Source organism: Poecilia formosa, unplaced genomic scaffold, assembly GCF_000485575.1.
Source record: "Poecilia formosa unplaced genomic scaffold, Poecilia_formosa-5.1.2 Scaffold9, whole genome shotgun sequence".
Classification (NCBI taxonomy): Eukaryota; Metazoa; Chordata; class Actinopteri; order Cyprinodontiformes; family Poeciliidae; genus Poecilia; species Poecilia formosa.
Window position 1 is genome coordinate 1735937 of NW_006799948.1, and position 17870 is coordinate 1753806.

A 17870-nucleotide genomic window follows, 5' to 3' on the forward strand; every position below is an offset into this window, starting at 1 on the left:
TTAAATGAAGTTAGTGATACAAATCACACTTTACGTGACTGGTGTCCCAAAGAAGCAAATGGGAACGTTTTTAAAAGAGCATTGTTTGTATTTATGTGGCTATGATTACTGTGAAAGGCGGTCACAGCTATACGGTTACCCAAAAAATTAAAAATAAAATAAAAAGAAATAAACAGTTATAGTTATCGTAACATATCATGATAAAACTAAGTTAGAGGTTAAAGAGGTGGTGATATATTTGCAAGATACTGCGTATTGTAGGAAATTATCTTTTACATTGAGTTCAGCTGGACATTAATGTAACATTAGCCAGAGAGAACAAAGCATTGATTTTATGCTACAACATTTAAAGCTCAAGTAATCTATTTTATGTTTTGTCCCTAAATTTTAGGATCAAAAGAAACCAAAATGATCCAGTTTCAGAGTCTTCAAAACATTTATTGTTTCTAATCACTGCTTTAACTCCTTTTATAAGAGTCTCTGACAACTTAAGTTGCAGGCTTTTCTGTACTGTGAATTGTTGCTAATTATAATCGCCTGATGAACCTGGCACTGAGTCCAATTTTTAATAGTATTTCTGTGCAACATTTAATTACTGGTAATTATTTTGGCATGGTATCGAGTTCAGTGCGTGCCTTTCAGAATCATTCAGTCGCTGTTCTGTGTGTTGAGTCACAACTCTGAGCAAACAACACAGGTCACCTTGGGGTTTTTTTGTTGTTGTTGTTTTTGTAGTTGGTGTGAAATCCGTGGCATGTGTTGGTTCCAAAAAATTTCTGTTCTTTTTTGTTTGTTTGTTTTTGCCGTTTTTATTTGAATTTCTCATGTTTGTTTTGGCTGTGTGAGCTTTGAACAAAGTCCAAGCCGCATGGAAACCCAACGCAGACGAAAACAAGAAACTCTTTGAAAGATCCTACATGGAATGTCGAAATCTTTCAATACTGATTTCTGAGTCATCCTGCGGTCCGTATGAAATCACATCGTGAGAAACACACCTCGGACCCCTTTTTCAAAGACGGAGGAAACAACATAAGCAGCAACAGTCTTTCATATGGAGCTCTTTACACACGAGACCTGATTCAGGTATATAGAAGACGTGTGGAGTGTCGAAGGACGGCACATATGGAGTCTTAATGGTGGAGCATGTTGCATTAATGTGTGGTGGGCTAACCCAGTGGTGAGTATCAGGAGACCTCCTACCTGTATGGAGACGGAGCCAAAAACAGAGCTTTGGACTCATGGGAGAAATGGCTCTGAAGCCTGAGATTGATGATAGTTGGGGTGTGCATGAGTATGTGCAATATAGGAACCTATTAAATGGATTCTATATGTGTTTGTTTTCATTAGTTTGACAAGCAGAATGCGCGGGCCATGTTGATGAGGTTTCAGTTTTTCCCCTCAGTGGTAAATACTTGCATGAGGAAATCCACATTTTACGAAATCCGTGTACAACCATGCGCCCTGCTCCCAAGACCCCGCGCCTTCCTTTCTGCTTTTCTGTCATTTAATTTCCCCCCTCACTCGCTCCCTGCTGATTCCTCCCTCGTTTCCCGGCTGGGCCCCCTTGGCCTTCAGGTTCCCCCTAACTGAATCTTGTGCTGTTCAGGCGTCTATAGGGGCCCACCTGCCATAACGCAAATAAAGCATTGAATTCCTCTGCTTGGGAAGAAAGGTGATAATGCCTTTCTGGGGCTGTCGCGTCCCCGAGGAGCAATGCAGCACGGCGCAGCGCGGTGTTGAGCAACGTGTGAGGGAAGGTTTGCATAACCTTTTGATAAGCACATACAGTGCCAAAGTAAACACACACACAAATGTATGTGTGGCCCATTCTGAGAATACCTGCTTCCTGCAAATGTTCTGTGAGGATTGCATGATCCTGTAATGAAATGTGGTCTTCCTTAGAAAACTACCGAATGACTAATGAGATAATTGACAAAAATGTCATGATAGAGGAATACAATAAAACGCTACGTACCTGGGAGTGGCGATGGTGCAGAGATAAAGCACATGACTCACATACGGACGTCTCGGTCCTTGACGCGGCCGTCATGATTTGACCTTTGGCACATGTCTTCCTCGTCTCTCACAACTCACTTTCCTGTCAGATCAATGTCAAATAATGGTCATAAAAGTTGAAAAATCCTTAAAAAAAAAAAGTTATGTACATCTAATAAGCTACACAAAGAATAGGCTAAGCGCCAGAAAGTATTTGAAACATACCGGCCTTTGTGTTGAAATCGCCACTTTTGCGATGGTGGACTATGGTGGAGGTGCTTGACCCTGGGCGATACAATCTGTCGAGTTCAGTTCTTGTTAGCGTCACCTAAGACAAATTGATCACAGGAGAGGGGTCAGAAAAAGAACAATTTAATAATCTTATTACAATCACAGTCCAATAGGAGGGACTAACTTCACCTGGACTATGGAGACTGAAGGGCCCCGAATGGTCGGACCAAAGTCAAACTGTCAACGCACGGTCACATGGTTTTCAGAAGTTCGTTTTGCTGGTCTCCAAGACCCACCAAGTCAAGCACCATGTCCCGCTGCACTATACATTAAGGTGTTATGCTCTGTGTGTGGTCTACAACAGCAGCCTAATCGTGGCAAAGAGGATCAACTCTTAACATGAGTCCTGAGGAGGAACTAATGATTGATGTGGTGGAATATCTCATTTTATTTTATGTTTTAAAAAAAAAAAAAAAAAAAGAATGGAGGGCATCTGTGACACATTCTCCCGCTTTATTGGGCGAAAAACGAGCAGGGGGCTTTGGACAACTGCTCATCAAAACTATCTGTTCTGCTCTATGACTGAGAAACCAGATACTGGAAGTTCCACATAAACATATCCACATAATTCACATCAATCACATAATAGTTTTGCATGAAAAGAGCAATAAAAAGTTTGCCAGTGTGGTTGTGACAACTGGAGGCGGACGACATGAGGCCGAGAAAAAAAGGACGCAATTTTCGTCACGTAAATGTGACAATGAGAACCGATTCCGACAGTTCGATTCGACCAAGCAGAAGCCAGATCTTTACGTCACCAAGTAGAGCTTGTTCCCAGTAAGGATTGGACTCCATCAGGGCTACTTTCTACAATAATCCTATTTTTAATGCTCACAAACAGAATCTCAAGACGCAGTTGTGTGTGGATTGGGAATCTCAAGGTCTGGGCCGTGACCTTCGATGTGCAGTTGATCAGTTCGCAGCAGAATGTGAAGCCGCTGGGATGAGACCTTTATGTCAGAGACCATTGTTCTCAGCTGGAGAAAGGTGAACGGCTGCCTCTGGGTTCAGGGTTAGTCTGTGCTTCACGAGAAGTTCAAGTATCTAGGCGTCTTGTTACCGAGTGATGGCACAGAGGACCTGGAGATGGATAGACTGGGGTTCCATCTGCATCCATCTTTTGTTATAAAGAAAGACTTTATAAAGCTAGGGAATTATTTGATCAGGTGTACCAAAAAAAAAGAACTACGAAAATACAAAAGGTAGAGGAATAATGTTTTTCTCAGAGATTTTCTGGATACTGCCCCCAAATGTTTCTGTTTTTAAGTGACCACTGACACGCTAGCGTCTGCAACACTTATAACCTTTAATTCATAAATTAATTGAAATCTGTTAATTTTTTTATTTGATCACATTCTAACTTTAAGACAAATCTTTGTAATTGTACTGCTTACTGACAGAGGTTTAATTTATTTTTCTTTTTTTAAAAAAAAAAAAAAGAAACATTCCAGAACAGAAAATAGCATTAAAATGAGTTACAGGGAAAAGTGTGAACACATTTCTGGTCTGTGTATTCGTCAGAGTGGTGCTTTAATTTATAGACTGCTCTTCATTATCCAGACCACCTCTATGTGGAATCACCTGCAGCCGACTAAAGTAGTCCCCTGTGAACAGTTGAAGTTGAGACACGGCGGCTGGAGATTTCGAAGGCGGTGAATACATTTTTAAAAGTTTCTCCATGGATTCTGTTTCTCATGCAGTCCTAATTAAAAGCATTTTTTGCCACAAAGCGAGTTCTGTGATTCCTATGTATTTTTTTTTTTATCACACCCTGACAAGGTAAGGAAACACATACATGACTCTTTACTCAACAGGAGACTAGTTGTATGAAAATTAAGCAAAAAAAAAAAAAACTTATTTCATTTCTGTATACATGAAAAAGTTAAGGACATTGCATTGCCAAAGCAATAAAAAATAACAACTAGGTGAAAACATGAATGTTGTGCTTAATACCAGCAGTAAATGAACAAACAGGATGACTGGGATGTCTGGGACCAATTGAGTAGTAGTTGTTTTCTAACCAATGACACCCTTGTTAAAGGGGCAGTACGTATTTTCCATGTATTTTATAGCACAATCAAGAAGCTATGCCACCTTTAGTTATCATAAAAATGCTACATATAGCAAAAATGACTTGAAAGAAATTTGACCTCGCAAGTTAATGTGATGAAATTGAGCCTCTGTCTCTTTAAAAACTCCTGATCTTTCTGAAACTCTACCTTATAGAAGTCATCACAACATGGCTCCTCTATCAACCCTTTAGCAACACTTAACAGCGTTGCACTGAGAAGTAGCTCATATGATGAGCTCGGCAGATGCACAGTTACACCAGGTGTTTGCCAATTACTGCTGGCTAGTCTGAAGGAGCAGAGTAGAGCTCTGTGAGGGAGACATTTAGAAGCTGCAGCTCTGAGGAGACGGACCAGATGTTTTTCACAGCTGAATGGTTGCCACGGGAGACTAAAGTATTTCTCAAACATTCACGGAAATTAAATCAAAGCAACACTCCAGTTTATGTTTTTGATGAGGGAATAACATTTTAGCATAATGTAAGGCTTAAACATAGATTTTTAAGTGATACTGTCCCTTTAAAAGATGACAACATTTTAAAAATGACTAAAGTTCCAGCAATTCAGCCAAACACTTTTGTTACCTCAGCTGAAAAATCCATTCTGGAAAATCTTTTGTATGATTTCAAAAATATGTACAATCAGTCGGTTTTCATGTACAAGAGGGAAATCACAACACAACTTTCAAAAGACATCTACAGCCTAAAGATAAAGTCATAATTCACACAAATCAGCTTAATTCCTTCATGGTCTCATAACCAACAGCCCATAAAAAAAAAAAAAATAAAAAAAAAATCCTCCTACATGGTGATAGGTTGTTTTGAACATTTATCAGTTTCTTAATTATCTAGAGGGAAATGGTAAAACAACCACGTTCCCTCTAATAAAGCTGATACAGCATTTTTGACGATGTGTACTTCATCACTTTTATGCAAAGTCCAAAAGGCTTACAGAAGTTGAATGTCCATATGACGGTGAAAGCAATCCTGTCCTAGCTAAGAAATAAAAATAAAATGCAGAAGTTATCCTTCAACGGGGCTGAAGGTATTTCCATAGAGTGCACACTGTTATCTCTTTCCTTGCCTTTGCACACATGCAAACGGCTTTCATGGAAGCCAACCCCATGCTGATGCTTCACCCTTTGAGGCTGTAGACAAAGCTCGCAGATTCTCTCTCTCTCACACACACACCTATGCAAAGTGTTCATCAGCAGCCTCTGATAAATGAAGCATAGCATCAAAGATGACAGAAGGTATATTCCCACCAAAGCCTCCTTTTTGTAGTTTAACCTAATCAGTGTTTTCCAAGTGTTTCAATCTGCATCCTGTAGGCGTGAGGGCGCCTTCTTTCAGATATACGACCCAGCAGGGAGCCTGCGTTAACGCCGCCACCGAAAACAAGTGGCAAAGGAAAGAAGAGCAATTGAAACTAAGATTGGTGTTGATATGAAAGGGACAAGATGTGGCTCAACTCAAATAGAACTGATCAATGAGCTCCTAGGAAGAGGCATGCTGGGAATTTGGCGCTTCCTTGTGGCACATTCTTATTTTGGAAACATTCAAAAGGTGTTGAAGAAATTCTTTCCCTTTTTTCCCCTAGCCCCCCAATCAGATCCGTCCTTTGCTATTTTTTCTCCTGGCACTCCTGAAGTTCCATAATCCTCCTCTTTGCAAATTTATCCTCCAGTGTTTTCATTACTTATTAAAAGCCGTCAAGCCGCGGTTGGCCTTCACTCCATCATCCCCAGGAGCTCCCACATTTGGTGCAGGCCTGAGCGGAGTGGGCATAGCACACGCCATCCATTAGGCACAAAGGGTGTGGGGGAATTCTGCGGAATATTCACTCAAGTCTCCCCCCTTTTTATAAATTATCATATTACTAAAGAGGTCCATTTGGTATGTATGGTTTGTTGCCTGGGAGCTCCTCCTAATAGACGTCTATAAAGCAGGAGGGGGGCTTTGGACTCTGATGTATGCCGGCCAGACCCTACTGTCAGTGGCGGACCAGGCCATCATTTATCTTTTTATTTCCTTTCTTTTTTTAAAGAGCATTTCAAGATGAAGAATATCAACAAGCATATTTGGCACAGATGAGGCCTAAAACAATCTATGCGGCACACTTTGCCGACGCCACGCTGAGACGGGTGCTGACGAGGATGGTGGCGGGGCGGCGCGGGAGAGGGGGGATTGACGGGAGTGGACTGGTCCTCAGGATCCCGAGTGGGACGATGGGAGGAAAAAAAAATCCACACAATATGCCGCGGTCAATTAGCGCGTGCCATGTCGGCGCGTCTCGGCCATACATCATCTGAGAGGATTTAAATCGAAAGTGACGTTAGCAAAGCGATGGCATTTGGAGGCGGATAAAAACACATTCGTTTGTTTCCTTTTGACGGCGCTTCACAGAATACATCATCTGTAGCGTCAGGATAGAGACGTCTGCTAATGTATGATTCTTACTGGTGTTTGTTTTTGCTCTTTTTATTCATGAGAACTATTTATACCAAGTACTGTTAGGACTAGTTTTACCTGGTGTGATAAACAACCCTGAACCCCTTTCTAAAGTACGTTTGCTCTAAATGATCCATGGTACCTAAAATAAAACACTTGCTCATGATCAGACATCTTAATATGTAGATTTTATTACCGAGTGCCAGGAGTAGTTGAACATTTTTGCAATGTTTTCATCGTATAATTGCCTATTTGTTTCCCTTTCACAGTTTTGGGTACAGAAACTTTTCTGCCATATGATTTATTTGTACCTGCTTCAGTGAAATTAACTTAATTTTATCGCAATATGTTACGCTACAACCTGGTTTCGGCTATTGAGAAACAAAGAGGTTTTGAATTTTACCCAATCGTTAACGTTTGTCCATAGCTGAACGAAACCACCTATTTTTATAGTTCAAACACCAAATACACCTTAATGTTTGTTAAAGTGAAAACTGCCTTGGCACCATTGCAGTACCAAGGAAAATAGCTTGGAGCAGAACAATCTGAACTGAATAGATTGAATTCCCTGAAACTGATTTCATCAGTTTAAAAAAAATAAAATGAATACATAGTCTTACCAGTGGGATTTATTTTGTTGAATAGTAAATTATGTTGTTTTACAAGAAACCAGTGTGTTCTTAATGGTGAGGGAAAAGGAGAAACAAGAGAAACTATTTCAACTGAAACCATTTATGGTTTTAAATGAAAATGGCAGCAATTAGTAAACATTAAACCACTTCTTATAAATGTCTTGCTTCACCATCTTCTCATTCTTTTCTTCTATTTATTTTTTTACAGTCTTGTAACAAGCTACAAAGTTCTACTCCTGTGCACCATCTGGATCGGAAGCTGCACTTCCTGTCACGCAACACAAATGTTTGGCGCAGCGAGCTTTCCTCAGACAACAGGACACTCGGCTCAAATTAAAAAGAGAACACAACTGAGGCCAGTCACTGCGGCTCCCGCAACTGTAGGAATCTGTTCTGGATTTATTGGTTTCAATTTCACACCTCTCCTCTTTTAATGCCCGCTGTTTCGCTTTGCTCCTCACCTTCTGCGCACACGCCTGTTCCCGAACTGCCAGAGTTTTCACGACGAAGACAAAGAAAGTCTTCTAATTGTCCTTTGGATTTTTTATTTTTTATTTTTTTGCCTCATTCTCGTATTTATTTATTTAGTTTTCTCTTTGTAATTTTTTTTCTATTTAGAAGATAAGAAGATTGGGCCATCTAAATAAAAGCTAATCTAATTAACTCTCAAGCTGCCACCTGTTTAGTTTGAGCTCCATTTAAATGCCACGTCAGACTTCACCAAACTAATTTCTTGACTTTTAATTATGACTTTTCGCTCGCCCAATTTCCTTCATTTGCATTCGCTTCCTCTTCCACCTCTTCATCTCGTCTCATCAGGCCTTTCAGACAGCCTCCGTCTCCAGAACCGTGTCTGTCATCTCATTGCAGAGGCTACAATGACCCACAAGCTTTGAATTTAAACGAGCCTGAGAGCCTGTCGGGCCCAACCACGCCCCGGCCCATATGGCGGCGCCTCTGATGGAAGGATGGAGGAAGAGCGAGGGAACGAGAAGCGGCTGAGGAAAGCTTATGCTGCAGAAACACAGCGAACAGAAGAAGGGACTCGGGTAGCTAAATTAAAGTCTCTTATTCATCCAGGGGGTCTGGTGGGAAGAGAGTCGCAGAGGAGCAAAACGCCAAGCATTAATCTGGCGCAGGATGCTGGACGGAGGCGGGAGGAAAGGGCGGTCGCAGGTGCTCAACACAAGGACTCACCTGGCAGAAGAATGTGGCTTTAAAAAGAGCAAAGGAGAGGAGAGGAAGCACAGAGGGGGAGAGAGATTGATGCCATCTCACATGGACGATAAAAATAAAACAAAGCAAAAAGAGATATGGAGCGGCTTTTGCCTTTACTCTAGACAACAGAGGTCATAATTCACACCAAATGAACAAAATGTTGAGAAAAAAAGTACACTATTTTGCAAAAAAATGTAACGATGAACATATATTAATACTACTACTTTATTTATAAGGCACTTTAAAACAGCAAGAGCTGCGACAAAACGGTGTACAGATAGGAATCAATGGACATTCAGAACATGGAAAGGACAAAAGAAAAGAGAATATATACGTTTAAACATAAAATTATTGCTTTAAACTGAGTTGAATCTTTTGCAAGGAATTATAAAACGATACAATTGTCTGATTCTAAACAAATGTAAGTAATTCTGCCTTGTTTTTTAATTGAATATTATTAACTTATAAGTCCTCACATCCCTCTCTGTGTTTTTTCAGTAAAGCCAACAACATAAACAGAAGTTTTCATTTAAATAATCACACAGTCTTTATTAGTTAACATTTTTACTAACAGCCAACGTCAATAGGTGTTTTTCTGTATAAACTTTTGAAAAGATATAAATATTTGTGATTTTATGCAAATGAGGCATTTTCTGTCAAAATACAATGTAATTTGTACACTAAAGGAGAAAATATGGAGATTTTGAGATTTTAGGTACTTTTTGTGGATATTTTTTGCAAGTTTTGCGATTTACTTTTAGTTTTGCAAAAGAGTTCACTGGATAGCAGCTGTACTGGTGCCTGGTTAACGCAATAATATGTACACATTACCATCCATCTGCTCATCCATTCATCACAGCTTCCTGTTTCTGCCTTTCGTTTTTGCAGGTTTCAACCTTTTCACTGCTGAAACATCTGCCACAAATGTACAGTAAAGTTTTAGGAAGGTAAAATGTGTCAAGTAACCATGCAACCTTAAACCTGGAAGAGTACTGCGCCAGTTCAAGAAATCACAAAGCAAATTTAAACGCTAGCCTCATGTTCCAAAAGATGACACAAATTGCAACAGCGTTCTCTCTCATGGCGTCGAAGCACTGGCCAAACAACCTGGACATAGTATTATCAACCCAGTATTATAAACCCAGAGTCTTTGCACTACCACTCCCTCTTAGATCTCTACAGTATGGGAATCAGACATTAAAAATGTGTTGAAACCCTTTTTGCTGCAATTTCAGGGTAAACTGAGAAAATTGCATCTCAAAATTTATATAACCCCTAATGTATTTTCCCCAAGAGAGACGCTGTAAACACAACACCTTCTTTCCAAGCCTTTTCCTTTTAGTTGATTTACTTTTTATATTGATTCATGGACTTACTCAAACATACAGAATCAACACATAATAAATTTACTAGCATTTTTCCTGATTCATACATCAACAGAAGACTAGCATGCTGACATCAGCTGGTTAATAATGATGGAAGAAAGAGACGACCTGAGCAATGACGATAACTCGCGATGTAACCATGTTGTTGGCACCAATAAAAGTGCATTGATGCTAATGTTACTGCATGTATCTCAATCCCACCAGTAGCAGATTGGCAAGAAGTAAAATTAGCCTTGGGTATGAGTCTGTTGCCATGGCGCTGCTTGAGATCTCCATAAAGACACATTGAAATGAACATCTTAAATATTAGAAATATCTCAGATTTACATGAGGATATACTGTTCAGTAGAGACATTAAAATCGTCCGTTATCAGTCTGCAGTTGGACATTTGATGAAGACAGACAAGAGGGAAGAACAAAAGCAGCAAAGGCTTTTTAAAAAAAAAAAAAAGAAAGAAGAACTCTAGAGTGGCAAAGATACATTTAGCACCGAGGGGCAGATGAAAGGAGGAGGGCAGGAGAATATAGGAGAGGACACTAAAGAGAAGGGAAGACAAGACATACTGGCCTGGTGTGGACTGGTGGAGCCTGGGTGTCGGAATAGTCTCAGTGGGCCTAGGGGTGCAGACGGACTTACGGAGGGGAGGAGGAGGCAGAGATCAATTCTGTCAGAACTGGGTTCATACCCCCGGGGCCACAGAACTGGGCTGGCCCGCGGAGATACTAAAGGGAAGAGCAGTGGCGCTATTTATATCCTTTCAGTTCTAAGCTAAGTGTTACAGGAAGGAACGGGGAGATACGCCGTAAAGGCTGAAGACATAAAGTTGATAATAGTGCATGTTTGAACTTCAGAGCACCAGAAAGATCTGTGCAGGAATATTTGTTCTCATAAATCAGCCAGTAAAGGGCTGTAGCCTGCAGACAGAGGCACACTGAGCACTAAGCATCCTTTTGTCATTGCCGAGGAAGAGTCACAGCACCCAACGGAGCAACAGAGGCAAGACGGAGACAAAGACGGGAGAGAAAGAATAACCCGGGTCCTGCCTTGTCCCCCAGCACCCAGGGAAATCTCCAACTCCAAGGTTAATTAAGCACTGGAAATGAGATCAAGAAGCTTTCCCTTTCCGACTCATTAACCAATTACAACACTCCTTCAAAACAGCTCAGCACTCATCTCGGAGTGCACAATAATTGTCTGCCAATGAAGATCAAATATCAGATCGTGCAGAAAGCTAAGACTTGCTTTGGCAAAAAGCCATGGGCTCAATTGCGGAGGTCCAAACGACGAGCGCAAATGAGGGGAAAAAGATAAAAAATATTTCCACAATGGCCTTTGTGTCTCCAGAAGAGGAATCCAATTATGTTTGTTTTAACAATAATAAAAAAAAGGTCCAGCAAAAATATAATTAGATGAGCCTCTATTCAGTTATGTGTAATTGCTGATTTTGAAGCAGGGGAAGTATCATCTGCTTTGGCAACTAGAAGAAAAAAACCTTCAGAGAGGTTAGATGCTGCATCATCTGTGGTGTTTCTAGATGTTTCTCCAGTTAAACCTCAGGTTTAGTGCTGTGCGAATAGTGCTCCCTGAAAATTAACTGCCAGTGTGAAACGGTAGGAGCATCATGTTTTGGAGATGCTTTGTTTTGTGTTGCAGAGACAGGAGAGCTGGTCCGAGGTTAATACAGGAAAATTACCTGTATGATTTGAGATGAAGATTTTCTTTTTTTTTTTTTTTTTTTTTAAAAAAAAAAAAAAAAAGTCAAAAACTTCTACTGGAGACGTCTAACTGCAACCGCAACACGATTTTGTGTAAATAGTCCGAATTCATCTCCGAGGCACTTATTTTTTATTTATTTTTTGTTTTTTGTGCTTGTTTTTCAAAAATCCTCAATCCATTTCTGAGTCAAACATTTGCTCTTTGGGTAAATTTTCTAAAGCAAATTCTATTATAAATTGTTTGTTTGCTTAATTCTTTCAGCTACAACTTTTCTTAACAGTCTCTCCACTTAAGCTGCTGAATTTTCCACAGCTTAAAAATCAAAGCTAAACTCTCATTATCAGCATGGGAACAAATAAATGTTGAACATGACGGCGGGGCAGAACTAGAAGCTTGATTAACTAATTAAACATTCAGACAAACGACTTCAAATCCTGGATGGCGGGCCACTTATTTAACAATTTTCCAATAAAACGCTTTTGGAGGCCGTGTGTGGAATTTTGCGGTTTTGTGACGCAGGTATTTCAGGGCAGCAGGTTTTGGGACCACATCAACAGTACAGTCAAAGTCTGACAGCCACAGGCTGTTTATCATGCAGTGCATTTCTGACAAGGTCAGTTTGGCGTCTGATCTGAACAAAAAAACAAAATCACAACTCTAGCTGCCTCCTAATGAATCCCAACTACATCTGACTACATCCTGCTTTTATACTTTGAGAGCTATTGTATGTACTGACCTGAAAATTCATATTTCAGGACTGAGGTATTTTGTATCTGGGTAGAATCACCTTGCATGCTTTTTTTTATTGCAGGCAATATTCAGGACTATAGCACTCCTGGGGCTCTTAGTCAAACTCAGGTCTTTGTGGACCAATTCTAGGTGGTATATGTTTATGGTTTCTGCGTGCAAGCATGCGTACGCCCGCATGTGTGTGTGTTACCTGCATACATTTTAGTTTCAAATGGCCACCTCCCCACTAACTATTCACACTAAGACTGGATTTATTTTCAATCTTTCTCTGATAAGTGCATCAGTGAACATAATAGTTTAAAAAAGGTAGAAAGTACAAAGTGTCTGTTGTTGAGAAATTGGATAGTTTTTTATGTTGTAAGTACATATGGTAAGTATTATGTCCATGTAGGGTTGTCAGATTAAAAATACCTGGTGAAAGTAATTCTAAGCAGGTGATAACCTTACTTTTCATTGAGCCCACATTTTTGTTTTTAACATTTAATGTTTCTATTATTCTGATGTAATATTTTAATCTTAAGTATGGTTTTTACATTGGCTTAAAGTGGAAAATTGTCTTCACAGACAAAGACTTGAAAACAGTCGGTGTGTAATTATTCTATGTAATGTGTTTCACTTAGTGAATAGAATCACTGAAATACATGAGCTTTGCAATAATCTTTGAGTTTATTGAATTAGCCCAGAGACTGGGGTACACAGTTACACCATAGAGGATTAAAAGATAATATTTATAATAAAAAGTAGCAAAAATTGAAAGACAGTAATGATAAAAATAGTAATAATTATAATATGGTAAGAGTGCACATTTGAAAACCGTAAGGTAAAAAAAGATGTGAGCAGTAACTAACTTGAGGTTTAATGTATAATGAAAATGTAAGTATATTAGTATTAGTACCAATATACTTAGTAATCATTTCATTTTGGAACTGATTACTTCTGGATATTTGATTCATTATAGTTTGGTTTCTTGTGCATGCCAGTAATATTCTCTAGAAAGTACATATTCAGTATTATATGTATATATGATATATTGTATATTTAGATGCTATATAATGGGCTTTTTGGGAAAGGAAGAGCTTATATGTGTTTATTTGAAAATTGTCCACTTTAGTGGAATTTCCCAGCAAATAACGGTGATGATAAAGAATTTAAAATAAAATCAGTTATTGATTAAGCATCTTAGATTTTTGATAACCTTGCATTTTATCTTTACATCCTTCCTTCTTTTAGCTTAATCAAGAATCAGTTAAGAGAAACCTACATGCTTTGGATTACTGTTTGGATTGGACACGGCGAGTTCTGTGCACGGACCAAATTTCATCATGTTTGAACAAAGTAAAACTTATTGTATGAAAGAATTCCCACTTGCATTAGTGCATGACATGAAGAATAAATGGAAGAAGCGAGAAACTCACAATGACTCCTTTTGTGTAACCTCATTTAAAAATGAGGTTTGCCATGCATGATTTATAGATTCCCAATGTGTGAGAATGGGCAGATGGAGTGGGCTGCATTCCATTCTATTATCCGGAATGGGAAAAAAAATAAATAAAATACATGTATGAGCAAAAAAGGATGTGGATTTAAATAAAACAAGGGAAAAGAAGAAAAAAAAAACCTGCGACGCAAAAGACCGAGACATGGACCAGATACGTTCACTGTCGCTTCTCTCACACACCTCTCCTGTTGTTCATTTGTCTCAATTAGCAAGTGTCCATTCAGCTTGTACAGTCTGTAAATTTATCCCACCCAGCCATCCGTTCCCTTTACCTTTTCTATTTTTCCCCCTGCACTGACCCTCCTTTGTTCGTTTAGTAATATTTACAAGCAAAGTGGTATAAATGTCTTATGCTGGATTAAAATTTACTGAGACATTTACTAAGACTCGCACAATTAATGATGAATATTGGACTGTGCAACACTAAGAAAATGTAATGAAACTCATATGAGTTATGAGCCAGTCTGACCTTCCCATAGTATTCCCACTTTTAGTAAAAAAAATAAATAAATAAATAAAAAAATCCACTGTACTTCAACAAACGTTAAAAACAAAACCATCCAAAGAAATAAAAAAAAAATTGATTCTGGCTGCTAAAATAATAACACAGTGATTATTAGCCGTGATAAAATGATTAACATCTTGCATTTCTTTTGATAGCCAAGACTTCAGCAACAACATAGAATAAACATTTAGTCACACTTTTGAAGCGCTTATTCTCCATCTTGCTCTTTGGCAGAAACACTTGATGTCTAAGGTTAATTAGTCAGACTATCCACTCAGCTGGGTCACCCTGCCAAGAGGCCTCTTAAAAAATCTTCACCTTAATAGGACTGATCAGAGTTGCTCTTTTCATTTTCCAAAACATGACTGTTTTTTCCACAAATTCATCACTATTCCTTCTTGTAGTCCTCCTTCATATAGCTGACCAGCAATGCTCAGCTACAGGTGGGGGAGGGGCACCTTTGCGTTACTCTCTGCACCATATAGCCAGATACAACCAAGTTCACTCCTACACTTTCTCTGGCAATATTCAACACCTTTATACCTTTGGAACTGATGCTAGCAGTTCTGAAGCCATAATGTCTCAGGTTTTATGTTCCACTAATCTGGAAGAAGCTTCTAGAAAACTGCAAAAATGCTGCAACACGGATCTCCTTTAAGTCAAGGCTAAAACCCCATTTTAAGGGGAGTCGCCACTGCTAGGTAATGTTTTATTAATATTGTTTGCTTGTTTGTGATTTTATTTTCATTCTAATCATGTAATGATTGTCAATTCAAGACATTGAATTGTCTTGCCCAAGTCTAGTTATATTCGTCCAGGTACTGCAGTTTGATTCTTTTTGAGTTTTCATATGTTCAGTTCATGTTAGCTCATATTGTGCTTTGTTTTAGTAACTAGTTTATGTCTGTTTTTAAAAGGATTCTGTCATTTCATAGTTGTAAGATTATCAAAGTGCTTTTGTCAGCAGAAGATGACCAATATGACATTTTTAAACAGTCAGGTTTTTGGTATTATGATTCCTCCACATAGACTTGGGTAAAAATACAGACCAAAAACTTGGCAAACAATTTAAAAAAAAAAATAAAATCCAGATACTAATCAGGTGCGACTCCTCCATGAGAATTCCTCACCAATTCTCAGAACTGTGATGGGACAAACGGGGCAAAAATCCATTAACAGAGTCTGTTTCCTGGTACTACATTTGTTCCCTCAACATCCACAGGCTCATAGTTTCTCTAGCAAACACCATTTTACTGTCAGCACTTGTGCTAAGTATGATATTAACCATTAATATTTCATGCTCCACGTCTGGGTAGTTCCCTCCATTTACAAAGGCAGCTTTGCGTTAGCATGCATGAAACCGGCGCTCTGCTTGGGTTGTCACACCGTTTGAGTTTCAACCTTGCTTTCTGGTGTCTCCATTGGAAAAAAGCCCTCCAGAGATTATTGAACTGGGGAGACCCCACTATGCACTGAATGAATCAGCTTTGCAGACTGCCAAGTGGCTGAAAAGGGATCATCTTTCATATAAAAACACACACTGATACTTCAGATTTAGTAAACATCGGTGAGTTTGTACAGAAACTCACTAATAAACTCATTTAAAGAAATTAAATTATTCTGTTTTCACAGTTCTAATTCCCTAAAGTGTACCAGCAGGATTTAAGCTTATTTTGCTCTTAATGTAAACTGTTTCATTTTTAGAAATTGTTTAGATTCCTGTTACAGTATAGAGAAGCTTCACGTTTTTTAATTCACATTTTATATTTACACTGTACATTTCAAATTTTAAGACTGCACAATTTAATTTCTAGTTTGTACATCTGTCCTTGAGCCAAACAAATTTTGTTCTGTGTACTCTGTAAGTGGATCTCTGAGTGACAAAAGCCAAAGTCATTCTTTAAGCACTCACCTTGATATCTGGGACACATATTAAGTTGCAAATATTGCTTCCTAATAAAAAACAGGCAGCATCAGAGGGAAAATGTATATTTTGTTGTTTAATACGCATATGCTTTTGCCTGTTGATTTTCTCAATCTTTTCAACATAAGTCAATTTTGAGAACAAAAAACGTTTTTATAATGAAACTGTTCTCTTCATCTTGGGAAAAACATTTGGCTATTAACTTATAGTCTCAATAAAATCATTGGGAAACATGTATGTGACAGATGTCCACTTTTGACTTCTGAAGACTTTAACAAGCAAACGTGAGGCGGGTAGAAAGGCTAGCAGGAGGCAGAAATGGCATATCATCAAAAACGGCAGATTTGAGAGATAAATTCATAAATACACAATCTCCAGGAATGTGTGAAAATATGGAAGCCAGAGGTAAGACTCAAGTCACGCTAAGTCACTACAAAAGCTAACTAAAATATAATTCAAATAAGATATAGAGACCTTTTTGGAGCACAAATGATCTCATTCTTTTTAAGCATTGGTGCCACTACCAGAGAGCTGCAGCCTCTGGTGTTGAGCTTCATGATCCACATAACAAATTCCGGTTTCAGAGTCAAATATGCATAACTTGCATGATTATTTTCCAGTCTTCCTTCCTGAACGCTCTAAAATGTCTTGATTCATCAATGTGCCTCCAGATAAACTTTAACCCCACGAATCTAAGCAAGTTGTATGTCTAGTTTTAGCTTCTGAAATCCACCTTTATTCAACAACAAATTGCAAAATCAAAAGACGTATTCCACAGCCAGGGTTATATATATATATATATGTTTTTTTTTTTCCTGAGATAATGAAAATGAGGTTCAGCAGCAGTCTTTTCTCTGGCTCAGTCATGTCTTTCCTCCCCTCTTCCTCCTCCCTTGTCCTCCCATTTCAGATTCCTGTTATCCATTTGATTGACCAAACCCTTTAATCACACAGCTATCTAGAGAATGGAAATGGCTGTGGCTAGATAATTAGCTGCTAGATAATGGATGCCTTTTTTTTCCCCAACAGCGATCATCTCCTCCCTTGTTTACTGGTCATTCCTGGAACAAGTTTACACCTAATTGACTATTCATCACAAGCCATCTGATGCTCGCCATGAGGCAATTCTGCCAAAGCGCCACGCTTTCACCTTCCTGAATACACACACTCAGACAAACAAAGACCAAATAAAGTCAGCAGGCTCAAAATAAATATTAATGCTCAAATGCACGCTCACACATACAAGAATGAACACGGAAGGCGATTTACCAGGCGGGATTAGCAGGGAAAAGTTCCCCGTTTCTCGCTGAAAGCTGCCAGTGATTTTAATCGGTTTAGATCTCAATCAAACAAAATTAAGCGAAAACAAGAAATGCGCAATGGTCAAAAGTTATGAACTTGAGGAAAAGCTTTTGAGTCCTTTCTCCGTTTTATGT

General features: G+C 38.9%; 1 long non-coding RNA gene across 2 annotated transcripts in view; it reads right to left on the reverse strand.

The window, feature by feature from the left end:
- LOC103156035 (uncharacterized) overlaps positions 1–17870 on the reverse strand; it is a 214043-nt gene that overhangs the window by 68955 nt on the left and 127218 nt on the right. For both annotated transcript variants that reach the window (XR_478107.2, XR_478108.2), the window contains 2 exons: positions 2221–2323; positions 1976–2098 (listed from right to left, as the gene is read on the reverse strand). This is a non-coding gene — a long non-coding RNA (uncharacterized LOC103156035). The remainder of the gene's footprint in view (positions 1–1975; positions 2099–2220; positions 2324–17870) is intronic.